General features: G+C 34.4%; 1 protein-coding gene across 4 annotated transcripts in view; it reads right to left on the bottom strand.

Moving 5' to 3' along the window:
- Positions 1 to 15,236, bottom strand: part of CNTN1 (contactin 1) — a 289,420-nt gene that overhangs the window by 200,973 nt on the left and 73,211 nt on the right. For 2 of the 4 annotated variants that reach the window (XM_019756346.3, XM_019756344.3), the window contains exon 2: positions 10,961 to 11,008. The exons of the other annotated variants lie outside the window; for them this stretch is intronic. The gene's annotated coding sequence lies outside the window, so the exon portion shown is untranslated. The remainder of the gene's footprint in view (positions 1 to 10,960; positions 11,009 to 15,236) is intronic. 4 annotated transcript variants of the gene reach the window in all.

The following is a 15,236-nucleotide window of genomic DNA, read 5'->3' as shown; positions in this document are numbered from 1 at the left end:
TATCTCAGTTGGTTTTCTCATTGTGCAATGATAGAACTGTTAAACTAAATTCCTTATTTTGTCAAGATCTTGAATGTTTTCGCATTTTACATACATCTAGGTAAAATCCTAACATGTGGAACACTAGATGTATATAAGAGAAATGATCTAAATTTATCCACGAGAATGTTCCTTATTCCGCCCCCATCTACTATCTACATTTCTAATCTAATAGGGAGAGATGTGAACAAACAGAAGCAATAATGCATTATAGGTGCAATGACAAAAATAAGCACCTGATTCAGAGGAAGCAGAAAGCATCAACTAGTATAATCTCCCTGAGGATATGGAGAAAAAGGTCAGGAAAAGTTTCATTCAATTGAGAGTTAGAACAAAAGTAGATATTTTCCAGATGGATAACATGGGGGACAGGGGACTTATTTCAGGAAGAGGAAGCCACATAAAAAAAGCACTCAGGAATGACACAGCTTGGCTTATTCTATTTAAAGAATGGTAGAGAATGAGGCTACAGGTAGAGTGGAAGAGAAAGACAAGACATTATTTTCTATCCCATGAATTTCAAAATTTCACATCTGAGTCCAATATGCTTCATGATATGGTTTCATGTTTTCTATCCAACCTGAATTTATTCACCCAGTAGGTGGTAAATAAATATTTGCTTAATGAATACACAAATGAATAACCTTTCCTAAGTTTCTATGTGCAAGGAACTTTACCAAGGTTTATGGAGAATGAAAAAAAAAAAAATCCTAACAAAAACAGTCAAGACCTTGTAGTTAAATAAGAAATATGACAATTAATTATAAATCAAGACAGAAATTAATGTAGAGAAAATCTTCAAAAATTAAGAATATATTGTTTGTACTACTCTGCAGATAAGCCTGTGTCCTCAATGTTCTCTAAACCCAGTCTGTTTACTCCTTTACTGCTTTGTTTACAATATTTTCCTTTCCTTGCCTTCTTATGTTTTTTAATTTCTATCTTTCACATATCCAGATTTTACCTATCTCAAAGAGAATGAGAAGTGACAGTGATCAAATGTCTTTTTTGCCAAGCATTCTAAGTATTTCATATAAAACATCATATTTAATACTCACAATAACTTTTGAAGTATGGTAGGCATTGCCCCCTTGTTTTACCACAAGAGCCATGTCTGATTCAAAGAGGGTAAATAATATTGCCCAAAAAATATAAACAGTGAGTGGAGGAGCTGAAAGCTGAGTCCAGCTCTATCTCCTTTCTCCCCAAAGCTCAGCCCACATGTTATTTTCTCTAGGAATCATTTTCTCAGGACACCAATCTCTACTGTCCTCCCCTTTTTCTTAATTCCTATGATCAGCACCCTAACACCAGCTTTTTTCTAGTAATTATTCAGGTTAATTCCACCTCCTCATGTAGATTATAAGGTCTTTGATAGACAGAACCACATTTTACATTCTTTTGCATCACCCATAAAACTCTAAACACTGCTGATTACATAGTAAGTACTTTGAAATATTTGTGAATCAATCAGGCTCCATCTTCAGGAGTTTTATCCCTATGTCACTTCAGTATAACCCTCTCCCCCCAGTGATATATCATCAACCATCACCAGTGCTCAGTGGAAAGATGTGGGAAGGTTATTTTCTCATACGCAGTCTATTTCCAGTCAATTCTCATATGAGGTCAGACAATTAAGTTTGCGAACTTTCTACCATGTAAGTGCACAGTGGAAAGTTTGCAAATTTAATTGTCCACTTGGGTGTGTATCTTAACAAAGTAGTATCTGTATTAACTTGTCATTCTACTGCTAATACTCTGCAAAAGCTACCTACTTCACAGTCATTTTGTGGAGGTTAAAAATGATTATGTATGTTAATGATTGTTACAGACTTTAGATTAACAAAGCATAGTTATATGATTATATTTAAAGAACTAATCGACTTGTATTTCATAGTTCCTACCGATTTATCCCTGAGCTAATATGATAATTGAATCAACGTCCCTGTTTCAAAAGAAAAAGTCCCTATATGTATTTGAATTGGCCTACTATGGAAAACATTCTTACTTTGGTCACAAAGAGCATTAGTAAACTGAACAGTACAAATTTCACACCATAATAGACTATTTGTGATGTAATGAAGGATAATTGAGGTGAGCAATAATTCTGCCTATATTTATAGCTACAACAAGGTGATTAACTATTGCTGGAAGTAATACAACTATTTCATGGGTTAAGCAAAATCAAAGATAACTGATGCAATTTTTTTAAATGATCATCTTTTGTATGTCAATTATACCTCAAAAAAATTTTTAATGATCATCTTTTCACATGAACCAGTTGATAAAACTACATATATATCACATGTATCAGTTGTGTGTAAATGATTCTAAATTTGTCAAATATAGCACTTAAAAGGGTATACAGTTATTAGTTCTAACTACAGTAAGTAATAAAAATTATTTTAACGATATAAAATAAAAAATGTGAGGGAAATGCTTCTTCCTAACCTCATCCATAGACCAGTGAGAAGCCTCTGTTATAAGATGTGTCTAAAAGGAAAGGCAGGGATTCTGTGGAGCCAATTCTAGGCTGGCTACGAAAAAAAATCCAGCCCTGAATTGCTGCAAAGTAGCTTTCCTTAAATTTGAGTTTATATCATTGTTGGGAAACAGGCAGAACTGGTTTTCTGGGATCTTTTAACAGAAGAAAATTTAAAAGAAGCTTCAGAGAGAGAAGAATTTATGGAGAAATAAGAGATTTACCCTGCTCCCCTCCTCTGTTGGGTGGTGGTAGGGGTAGGAGTAGGGATGGGCAGAAAGCCCTCCCTTGAGATTTGCAAGTGATTTGGCATGTGAACTGCTGGCTCCCCTTTTCTGCTTGGAAATTAATAAGCAGCAGAATCCCAGATATTTCCAGTGCTACCAGTGCCTGGGAACTGAACAGCTGTGAGATGGCCAAGAAGTACAGACAGGGAGAAGAGGGCAGAGTCCACTCTCGTTTCCTACAGGACTTAGTGATATACAGAGATAATTGTGAGTGTCTTATTAGTTTAGGGAGTCCATAGATCATAGTTGGAAGCTCTAACTTAGGGACAAAGTCTTGTAAGATGTATCCTGCTAGGAGGAAGTGATAGTATCATAGAGGTGGTAACAGCTCACAGAATAAGAGGGAAATGTGGCTTCCTAACCAATAAGGTTGCCCACCTCAGGGAGCTGTGGAGAAGACTCACTGGCTCCTGAAGTTCATCTGTTACCCTTTAGATGCCGCCAAGGGCATTAGTTGGATGTGACAAATGTCAAAGACCAACTGGATGTGTGCCTTAACAGCAGGAGTCATACATACTGTAAAAGTCTTTCACACACTAGAATTTGTAGCTGAGAAAGAACTTCAGACATGGTGAGAAAAGTGCCACCCTTTTTGTTTTATGAGCACCATATAATCTAATACTAGCTTCATCAGCAGCTGGTACACTCTGGGGTGAATATAACACATGTATTCCTAACTACAATTATTTAAGTCATATGAATTGGTGTCAAGTCAGATCCCTACCACCTCATATTTATATAACTATATTTTCAAGTGTAAAATATTTATATCTGAAATATTTTCTCTTGTTGGTGTGAGCTCATTGTTATAATTGTAGCAATAAGTTTGAATACTGATTCTGTCATTGAAAATGTTAGCTACTGGGTCATATAATGACAATTTACTGTTATATTTAACTTTAATTTTTCCATGTTTGCATTGCACTCTGTAGAATAAGATTTAGGCTACTACTTTCATTGTATAAACCTAGAACTACCTCTCTGATACCAAATCTAACAAACAAAGCACAAACAAGAAAAACTATAGATGTGGTCATAGATGAGAAATAGTAAACCTTAACAAATCAAGTTCCACATGGATTAAAAGAATACTCTTTTGGGGGCAAGGATAATTTGATGTTAAGAAATCTATGGATTTATTATAACACTCCGGGAAAGGTAGATTTCACGTGGACCACAGAGAGGAGAGGACAAACAAGCTGAGTACTGAGGGGCATGCAGACACTAGACTCACTGGACTAATGAAGTACATGCTATTAACAATGGCTGTGGGTGACACTCAAGTGTGAACTTCAGCAAAGTAACAGATTTACACAAGTCATAGGCCTCTGGTGATATTTCAAGATTAGATGGATCAAGGAATATGAAAGAAGCAAATTTCAACAGTGTAAAATTACAAAGTAAGAATCTCATGAACGTGCAAAGTACATTTTCTAGAGAAATATACATAAATATGGAAATATTAATATCACAAACATGTTACCAATACAATAATCTTTAAGTAGAATTTTAGACAAAAAACTTATGTAACCCTGAGAAATGGCCAAATTACTCATGTATAAGATAAATAATGTTTTTAAAAAAATATGTGACGTGGAATGTTTCAAAATTAAACACAATATAAGATGAAGCGAAAAATAGGACATTAAAATTTATGTATTATACATATATAATGGCTTCAAGATATTTTAAGATGTTAACAAAAGCTGGTCTGTGAGATGTGAAATTATGTTATTTGTTTTATTTCCCAAGTTTTCAAAATGTGTGCATTTTTTTAAAATTAAAGGGCCCCTATTATACAGCACGTCTACACGTATTTTCGTTATTTGTTACAATGATCTTTTCACCATTACCTGTTTTTGCCACACAAGGAGCATTAAATAGTTTGCTTATAGTAATCTTACAGATGTCACTGGAGATCGATAATAGAATTCAAATTTTAGTTTCTTTAGGTTCTTTTCACTAACATATACAAATGTATTCTTGTCTCACCATTTTTGAGAAAGAAACCTATCATTTCAAGTGTTCATGAACATTTCTAAGCTATTTATATGTTATTGACTGATAGATGATCAGTAATCAAATGTGAATATATAAATTACAATTTTATCTCCTTTCCTTGCCAAGCTTCTACTCAAGAGTAGTAACATTAGTATGATGGGAAAAAGTCATTCACGATTTTAAAAGTAACTTATATTATCTACGTATGTGAAAATCAATCTCAAAGTATTATGTAATCAATAATTACATAGCAATTAATATTTATCTATAAGGTATTATGCTGAATAATCTGTGGTAGCTTGAAAGATGTACAAGACATAACTTTCTTCCCTGACAGGTTTTATAATCTCACTTGGGAGATATATGTAAAAAAGGAAAGTAACAATAAAGGTTTAAACTAAAAATCAATATAGGACAAAAGAGGAAATTAAAATATATTGTCTACTATGTAGTAGGCGCTGAAAGGAGCTTAACATATGTCATCTCATTAATTCTCACAACAGGATGTGTGACATATCTGATGAAGCAGAACATAAAAGGAAGCAGCTTCGCTAGTGAACTTTAATAAGTCAACTAGAAAGAACTTTTAAAGAGTTATTTTATTTGTCTATAGTAAGCTTTTAGGTACCTATTTCCCTGGGGAAAGGCAATAATCGGACCTTTTATAACTTGCTAAGTTATGGCTCAGTCCCCCAAAGAGCAGGTCATTGAGTAAATTTTCCAAGAGGTTACTTGGGGTTTGAGAAGGATCCTTTTGTGATTTCATGATAGTGGAACCTCCTTGAAGAATTTCTGTTCCTGTTTGAGGCTGTTGGCAGGAAAAGATATCAGTAGTCTCAAAAACGGTCACCGTGAGGTAAGGGAGAACATGGGGATTAACTCACGCTCAGAACCACGGTTTGGAGGTTCCTAAGGAAAGCCTGAGACCTGCGGCCTTTTCTGTCATGGCCATTATGTGATGGTGGACATCATAGAAACAGTGGCTGAGCTGCTTCTAGATGACAGATGAAACCATGAAGCCCACAAGTATGCAAAATCACCAGCTGGAATGTGATGGGGAGCCAGTTTTCCACAGCAGCTCCATATGTAGTGACACAAAGCAACGGATGGGCTTTCCAGTTTCCGCTGTGTTGGGATTTGGATGCAGGGCAGATTACATTAGGTGGAGTAATCCTTTGAGAAACTTGGGCAAGGGGAGTGGGGTTGCAGAGGACCTTAAGAGAGAGGCATTGAACTTCCTGCTAATATGGCATGTCAAGTTTCATGGAAAAAAAAAAAAAAGTAAAAGAGATATGACTGCATTTGAATTCCAGTGTTTTGTTTTGTTTTGTTTTGTTTTTTATGGTGAGATGAAGGCTCAGAGAAAATACTATATATACCTGGCCTAAAAAGTCACAGAGAGTAATTCAAACCAATTGCGTTTGACACTAATATTCTATCCTCTACAAAAAAGATGTCACAAGACTTTATGTATTTTTCAGATAAAATTACACATCTAGTAAAACTTAGTAAGTTACTATTCACTAATAATTAGTAAAATGTTTTCTTAAACTTCAGACGAATGCCATTGTGCAATTCTGGGGAAAAATAAAGCTTATGTTTGCTTTATTAAAAGTTCACAGTCATTTTATTTTATTCTTCATTGAATCTAAGACACTAAATCCCTTGTGCCTTCTTAGGTTTCCTTTGATTGAATAAGGAATTCTTGTTTTGATGAAATGCAAGAGTCATGAGATTTTCTTACATTAGTCATGCTTGAAAAACAAAGCAACAGCTTTTAATATCTATCTATAATTCATTCTAATATAATTGATGAGGAACTCAAGTTATTAAACATTCAAAAGAATGCAATTGTGCAAAGGAAGTAACAACAAGGAGAGCCTGCCAAAATTTGCTATAATAAATAGCCTTTAACAACACTGAAAATGTAATAGGGCTATAACACTTTTCCCAGTGTTCCTGAAAGTGCCAAGCAGAATAGTGAGCTCATATTTAGTGCTAAACAAATTACTTTTGATTGATGATAGCTGCCAAGTCCTGAGTAAACTGTAGCATATAGCAAAGTCCATGGAATTGTTAAAAATCTTGTCTAATGGAGTGAATCCTTGTGACAACCATGGAAGACCCACAGAGCTCTTGAGAATTTTATGCATACAGAGACACTGCCAACTTAGACTGAAGGAGTCACAAAATACGATGGGCGATGGTCTCAACCTGCCATTTCTGGCTTTACAAATGAAAAAAAAGCTCAATGCCAAGGCATGTGACAGCATCTGGAAGCTGAGAGAAACCCTCAATTTAGAGCCAGCAGCAAAACAAGGAGCTCAGTCCTACAACCACAAGGAAATGAATTCTGCCAACAACCCAAATGAACAAGAAAGTGATTCAATTTTCCCCCAGAGCCTCCAGAATTAGGCATCCTGCCTCCACTTTGATTTTAAGCTGGTAACATTTGTACTGGACTTCTGACCTGTAGAACTGTAAGATGATAAATCTGTAGTGATTTATGACACTACGTGGTAATTTGTTATGGCAGCAATAGAAAATTAATATAATACCATGTTTCCCTGAAAATAAGACCCTAGCCAGACCATCAGCTCTAATGCATCTTTTGGAGCAAAAATTAATATAAGATCCGGTCTTATTTTACTATTAAGACTGGGTATAATATAATATAATATAATATAATACTGGGTCTTATATAATATATAATATAATATAATATAATATAATTTAATTTAATTTAATAGACTGGGTCTTATATTAATTTTTGCTCCAAAAGACACATTAGAGCTGATTGTCAGGCTAGGCCTTATTTTCAGGGAAACACGGTAGTAACCATACTGATTTTTTTTTCTGAATCTGATCATTCCAATATAATATATCTTTGTAAGATTATATCTTCTGTCATTTTTTTTCAGCCTTCTCTTAAATCTATTTTATTCTTTATGCTTGGTGATTTTTAAATTGTTTACTAATTTCTTTAGAAATTGATCATAGAAACATCGAATTTGGTTTCATCCTGAAAACAATTTATTTTGCTTTTATTCAGTGACTGTGAATCTGGGACCACTTTAATTACTGAATGAAGTTTGTTGGATCACACATTTAAATTCTGTTAACCAAACCCCAGTGGAGGCTGTCCAATAGTTCTGATTTCTAAGAGTAAATCTGTGTTCCTCCATTCAGTGGCAAAGTCTAAATAGGCACGTACCTTCCGGATAGTAGCTTTATTTCTTGTAGACCCTTCCTCTCAGAGCACTGTCTTGAAGGATCCTGGTTCTCTGAGAGACTTCCAAGTTGGGCTAGCCCCAGGCTTTATCTTCCCTACCCAGTTTTACCTTTGCTCACTCTCAGCGTTGCTGTTTTCACTTTGTTTTTGTCTTCTTTGGATTCTTTACTTTCTTACCATTGCAGAAAAGCATTTAAAAAGAACTGTATGTTTCTAGAGTTTTTCATTTAACTGCTGCCAGAAAAGAAACTCTCCATATATTTTTTTAAACCTACCCAAATCTATTTTAAGAAACTGAAACAATACATTTAATTGCCTATACAAGAATTTCATACTTTAAGTAAAACTGTTACCAAAGTGATAGTGTTTCCACTCAGCTTCTTAATGCATTTAATAAGTACCATTCTGGATGGGACCAATGTCAAGAAAAATAAGTAGCAGACCACAGGTAAGATGTTTCACATTTTAAATCCCACTTACTGAATGTATATTTATAGCACTATATGAAGATTCTCCTCTAGACTCCAAATGCAGAAATAATCATTGCCTCTGAGGATCAAATTCTAAGAATTCAAAGCCTACCATCACAGTCTTTGTACTGCCTCCGTATTTTCAATAATATAATTAAACTCAAATCTAAATTTAGAAAGTATATCTTCTTTTAGTTTCATACACTAAAGCACTATATTTCCTTGATGATATTTATGAGCAACCAAGCCACTCAATCAGAAGAAGTAATCCCATTCTTTCTGCTTCCACATCAAGGGATTATACTATACTGTAATCATTTGTTTATGTATTTGAAGTTTTGTTGTTGTTTTCTCTTTACTAGACTGTGAGTATCTTGAAAAGAAAAGCCACATCTAAAAGTATTGTGGTAGGCCCAGAATTTAGCACTAGATGTAGCTACTGAATTTATTGAGTGAAAATACTTAGTAAAAAGTAAACAGTTTATAATTCTGTGGTATACTTACTTTCATACTGCATTTTTTCTAATATGAGGAAAAACAGTTATAGTATTATAAAAATATTATATAGTATTGTAGGCCAGCATTACCAAGAGACATCACTCCAAATGAAGTACCACATAGCCTAAGCAGAACTTCCCTTTTTTCTTTCTCTCCCTGTTTATCATTTAATTCACATGTTTATTACACTGTGAACGAATGATTATTTTGATTCTGAAATAAAACTAATTTTTAAATGTATTTTACCTGAAGCAGTGTTAACAGGATAATGATAATATCCAATGAAAGAAAATGCTTAAGTGCTTAAAATAAGGGAAGTGATATTGTCAGCATTTAAAATAAATGTTTTCCAGAGTTGAGTTTAAAATAATTTGATTTAATTTACTTAAGAAAACTTAACATTATATTGTTAATCAAAGGAATATGTAGACAAATCCCAAACATACAAAATCTTTGATAATTTAGTTAGGCATTGAAGGCAATACTATTGTACAGGTTACATCATCTCACATATATTCAAGCTTACACCGCTATATCTTATTTTAAAAATGTTCAGCTGAAAATCATGTTTAAAATATTAGCCCCCATATGCTTCGATTTTTATACTAATTATTTCATAGTAAACTACCCACTCTAAAGTCTTTAATAGAAAGCATTAATGGAATTAGGATCCAATTTTCACCACGTTTTTTTTTTCCATTTAACTTTTTATGTCCTATAGGATATACAAATGTGGGACCCCCTCAATATTTCCAATGCAAAATAGAGAAACCAAATTAATTCTGTTCGCTGACAAAAGTTTTTGAAATTTTTCCTTTTTTCTATAGCAGTAAATTTAAAGCCATCTCTGTTCTTCTTTTTCCTTTATTCCTTTACCCTAATCTGTCATAAAGAACTGTCACATTTGCTTGCTTTCATGTCTTCTGCAACAGCATACCTCCCTATTTCCACTGCTTCTCCCAGCATTAGGTCATCATTTCATGTCTTGACTGGACTAGAAAACTTTCAATGATCCCTCCTGATTCTAGTATTTTATTGTTAATTTTTTAAAACTAATAATGCTGACCAAATTATGGGTTCGTGTACTCAACTACAACAGTAAAAAGACAACTTAGGGGGTTGCAGGTACAGGACACTGGAGATGAACTAGAACAATCACTTAATGTTATCCACCAAAATATGTCTACAACCTCGGTCTGGTCTGGCTATACAATTTTTATTATATTTCCTCAAATGCTTTGCATTTCAATTTGTCTCTAGGACAGTGCAGATCTATTTTATCTTTCATGCTTTTATTAGTGGTCTTCATATCTCCAAATACTCCCTTCTCGTTTTCTTAGTTAGACTTTAGCTGGTAACTATGCCACTTACCAGCTACATAACTTTAGACAAGCCTCAGGTTTCTCAGTGTAAAATGAGATTAATAATAATAACAATAAAATTACTTTTGCTTCATAACATTGTAAGGACTGTGCTACATAAAGCATATATATACTAAAGTGTTCGAGAACCAAATTACATAACATGAAGTAAATAGTATCGTTATTGCTATTATTATGAATTCCACATCATGTCCCTGTCACAGCAGCCCACATTTGATAACTCTTTCCAGCCTCTGTTAACTCAGTATATTGAGTACTACAGTATTCAATATTAAGTTTGCTCTAATTGCTTTGTATCTTTGCACAGTGAGTTACTTGTATGTGTATTTTCAGAGAGGATATTAAGTAGTAGTCACCAGGTTATCAAATGTTTTAATATTTTTTAAATTGAGAAATATTGTTAAAGATAAAATGGAATCAATATCATTGAGAGCTCATCATGGACCAGAAAACAGTAGCTGGAAATATGCTTGAATATTCTACTGCACACAGTATTGCCACATATTTTTATTCCTTAAAACTATAAAACACACACACATACAAACTCACACAACAAGTAGAGAGTTTACCTTAAGATTGTTCTGAATTCAGCTTCAGAAATGATCCAAAGTGGATATCTACAAGTCAATAATTATGAAATTACAGTCAGTTAGCTTGAAGATAAAGACGTTTTCCTTTTAGCAATGATTTTAAATTTTTCTACAATAAATTAGTTTCATTTTAATCCACTAGAAGTTTTTATTTGTTGCTTTTACCATCACAGCAAAGTTTTGGCATATTTATATATATATTAATAAAATCAACAAATACTTTTAGCTAAAGCGATTTGACTTTTATTTTTATGGCTTACAAAGCCCTATTGATGGTTTCTATCCCAAATATCATTTTATGCAACATTACTGAATTGTATTTAAAATTAACATTTTAAATGAAATTATAATAACAACACTGTTGAACTTGCCCTATTTTATGATGCTGAACACTAAACTGGAATTTATTTTAGAGGATCATAAGTATATACCATAAATAGCATACATACATCCTATGTATATGTGTCTGTCTAGCCCATGTGTACATGATATATGTATATGATATATACAGAGCATAATACACACACACACACATACATAAATTTAAGGAAAAAAAACAGGTAGATCTAAAACATTTAGTAGAGGAAATCAAGTATTTGGGTGCAATCGAATGGATCAAATTCAAGTGTTTGCATAAACTTATATTTCAGTGATGTTAAGTAAAATAACAACAACAGAAATTCTGTGTTGAGTTTCATAATTTATAAAACACTTTTTCACATTCTTGGTTCAGGTCTTCAGTAACCCTCATGATCATAAATGTGTTCACTCCCAAATACTATTAGGGTAAGATTGGTCTGAACTGACACATGGGTAGTTAGTTACCTAGGAAGCTTGTTCCAACAAGTGCACATTCTGAGAAAAGCATTTACATTTAAAATACAAATTATGTCACATTCCCTCAAGAACAAAGGAGTTGTAAAATCTAGCTTTCCAAATAGCTGAAGCCCATCCTTTAGATTTTTGTCTCAAACATCCCTCCCCTAGAATAATGGCAGATGTTAATCAAATAATGACACAAATCAGTATATAACTATACACCATATTAAATTTCAGGAAGAAGAGTCTAGAGTAGAATGGGGATCCTAATTTAGTCTGGAGGGATCGGGAGAGACTTCCATGAGGAATAAAATTTGAGCTGAGTGTTATCAAGCAAAGACAGAGTAGGAAAAGGAAAGAGTGCCCATTTTAGAAGGACTGGCAGGTGCAAATTACTGAGGCATAAAGGAACATGGCAGTATTGAGGGAAAAAAAGATGGCCGTAAGGCTAAAACCCAGAAATGAAGGCATACGCAGGGATTGAGAAAGCTAGAGCAGTTAGACAGGGCCATGGCATGCTATGAAGAAGGTTTGTTTTATCTCATACACTACAGAGGCCATTGAAAGGATTTATGCAGAGGAGTAAGGAAATAAGATCTCCATAAAGATGCAACTCAGGTGAAGGAAAGAGAAAGTGGAGGAAGAGTGAATGTAGCAACCCAGTAAAGGGTTATTGCTCCACTTCCGGAAAGAGAGGCAGTGGCTTTGACCAAAGTATTTGTAAATGAGATGGAGACAAGTTTTGTTTTAATAAGTTTGGGGGGGATAAAGTAAAATATGTCTCTCTCATCTGATTGCTAACTATGAAGACAGAGACCGTATCTGTTTCACTGACTATGAAATCTTCTGTGACAATGTTTCATACATAGTAGATACACCTTTCCCCATTTTTTTTTTTTTTTAATGAATGATAGGAATGGAAGAGGAAATTAAAAAGTGTAAGGAACTTCAAGAGAAGGTACTGCTTACTGTGATAAGAATCACCGGAGAGAATCAGGTTTGCAAATGAAATCATGAGTCTAAGTTTAGACAAATTGCACCTGGGTTGATTATTAGATATCCAGCTGGAGATGTGAAATAGGAAGTTTCAATTGTCTGAAGCTCAGAAAAGAGACCTTTACTGGAGATACAAATTTGAAAGTTATAGGAATATCAGTAACACTGAAGTCATGGAGTGAATGCAGTATCTATGGGGAAAAATAGGTTAATAATGACAACTGAATGTTTTCAGGCTCATACTATGTATCAAGCACTGTTCTAAAGTTTTACATGTACCGATCCAATTATTCCTCACAATAATCCCATAAAGACTATCCTATTTATTATCCCACTTTAAAACTGAGAAAACCAAAGCACAGAGAAATTATGTAACTTGCCCAAATTCACACAGTTAATCAATGGCAGAACTAGGATTTGACAGGCAGAATTCTAAGATGGCCTCCAGCATCCCCAACCTCTGGTGTAAACACTTTGTACAGTTTTCCTTCCTGTGTGGGGTAGAACCTATAAGTGTGATGGAATATAATTCCCAAGGTTTAATTATTAATCAGTTGACTTTGAGTTAATCAAAACTAAAAGAGAGACCCTTGTCAGCCTCACCTAATCAGTTAATCTCTATAAAAGGAATTAGGCCTTTCCTGATGAAGTGAGAGAGATCTCATGTAGGGGATCTCTCCACATAGCAGAGAATCACAGGCAGGTTCTAAGAACTGAGAATAGCCCCTGGCCAAAAGCCATCAAGAAAATGGGGACTTCAATCCTATGGCCACAAGAAATTGAATTCTGCCAACACCAGTAAGCTTGGAAGAAGGTGTCTAGCCTCAAATGAGCCCTCAGCCCTAGCAAACACTGTGATTTCAGTCTGTTAAGATCCTGAGCAGAGGACACAGCTGGACTGCACCCAGACTTCTAACCTACAGAACTGTCTGATACTAAATGAGTATTGTTTAAGCAAAAAAAGTTTATGATAATTTGTTACACTGTGATAAAAAACTAATGTACATGATTAAACGTAGGTAGTCAGTTTATATAACCTGTACTGCTAAAGACTAAACTGTATAAGGTTGGGAAAGTGAGAAGAGAAGCGATCTACAGAGCCCTGAAGAATGCAGACCCTTAAAGAATAAGTAGAGGAAAAATGAACTAGCAAAGGGGAAAGAAAGAAAGAGAGAGAGAGAGAGAGAGAGAGAGAGAGAGAGAGAGAGAGAGAGAGAGAGAGAAACCCAAGAGAGTGTGGCATGACAGAAGCCAACAAGAAGAATCTGTGGGAGGGACCCTGAGTGAGCAAGAGAATGGAAAATTGCCCAGAGCAAATCAGATAAAGACTAAAGAATGCTCATTTGGTTCAATAAGATAGAGGCTAAGATTGGCTTTCCTCGGGTCCATTAAAAAGGTGGATTTGGCATTTTAGAACCCCCTTTTTTAATATAATAAAGGAAAAGAAAAACTATGTGACGGAATGGGACAAGAATTATTTTCCAGATATGTTTTTATTAGTTAATATTTTCATGCAGGAGAATTATAGATGTTTTCCTCAAAAATTAGACATACTTTGTCAATTACAGCAGACTTGAAAAATAAATCAGTTGAAATGTTGTTTTGTCACAAAATTGAAGTTCAAGGATAAATCATTTTATGTGTGGCAAAATTATATCCAAGTAATATTTTAAAGAGTATTTAATCTTACAAGATGACTAATGAAAAATAATAGAAGGGAGAGAACAGAAAAGAGAGTACTCAACTTCCAAGTCTCAGTTACATTGATCAGTCACATTGCCACTCTAAGGGATAGGCATTATTTTCTCTAAAAAAGAAAAAGAACACAAATCATATGTAGAAACCAAAATGTAATTAGTCATTAAATAAATCAATAAGGATCCATTTTCACTAGAATATAGTACAACTGAGAAAACACAGTGTATGCAGATAATTAAATTTAGAGTCTTTTATGCTGCTATATTCACCTAATAATGTGGCTTTTAGATTCTCTTGTTCCAGTACTTCACTTTAATGACTTATTTATGAAAGGCAAAAATAACAATGACCAACCTTCCTCTTATTCTATATAAGATATCAAAATAACAAAATTCATACTACATTTAAGTTGGTCCTAAGAATGGGGGAGAAATACTTGTCTCCAATTAACCCATTAGGAAAAGGAGAGGAAAGTCTACCCCGGGATTTCTGACACATACTCAACATATGATCGGGTCATGTTTAATGGTCCAGCCTAAAGAAATATTTAAATTTTGTATTTCGAATGATCAACACAGATGCCCAACAGGACAGACACACAAGAGGGAGAGTGCAGTGTTAGTGGGTCTTCTGAGGGCTTGCATGACATCTCTCCATGTCTGACTTCACGCCTTTGTCCCACCTCAGGTCTTTTGTCCCAGATATTGTTGTCGGTCACCTGTTCCTAGTACTTTACCTATCT

The sequence above is a fragment of the Rhinolophus sinicus genome, chromosome 1 (assembly GCF_057876585.1).
Source record: "Rhinolophus sinicus isolate RSI-liver-muscle chromosome 1, RSI-T2T, whole genome shotgun sequence".
NCBI lineage: Eukaryota > Metazoa > Chordata > Mammalia > Chiroptera > Rhinolophidae > Rhinolophus > Rhinolophus sinicus.
This window is presented reverse-complemented; position numbering and strand designations above follow the sequence as displayed.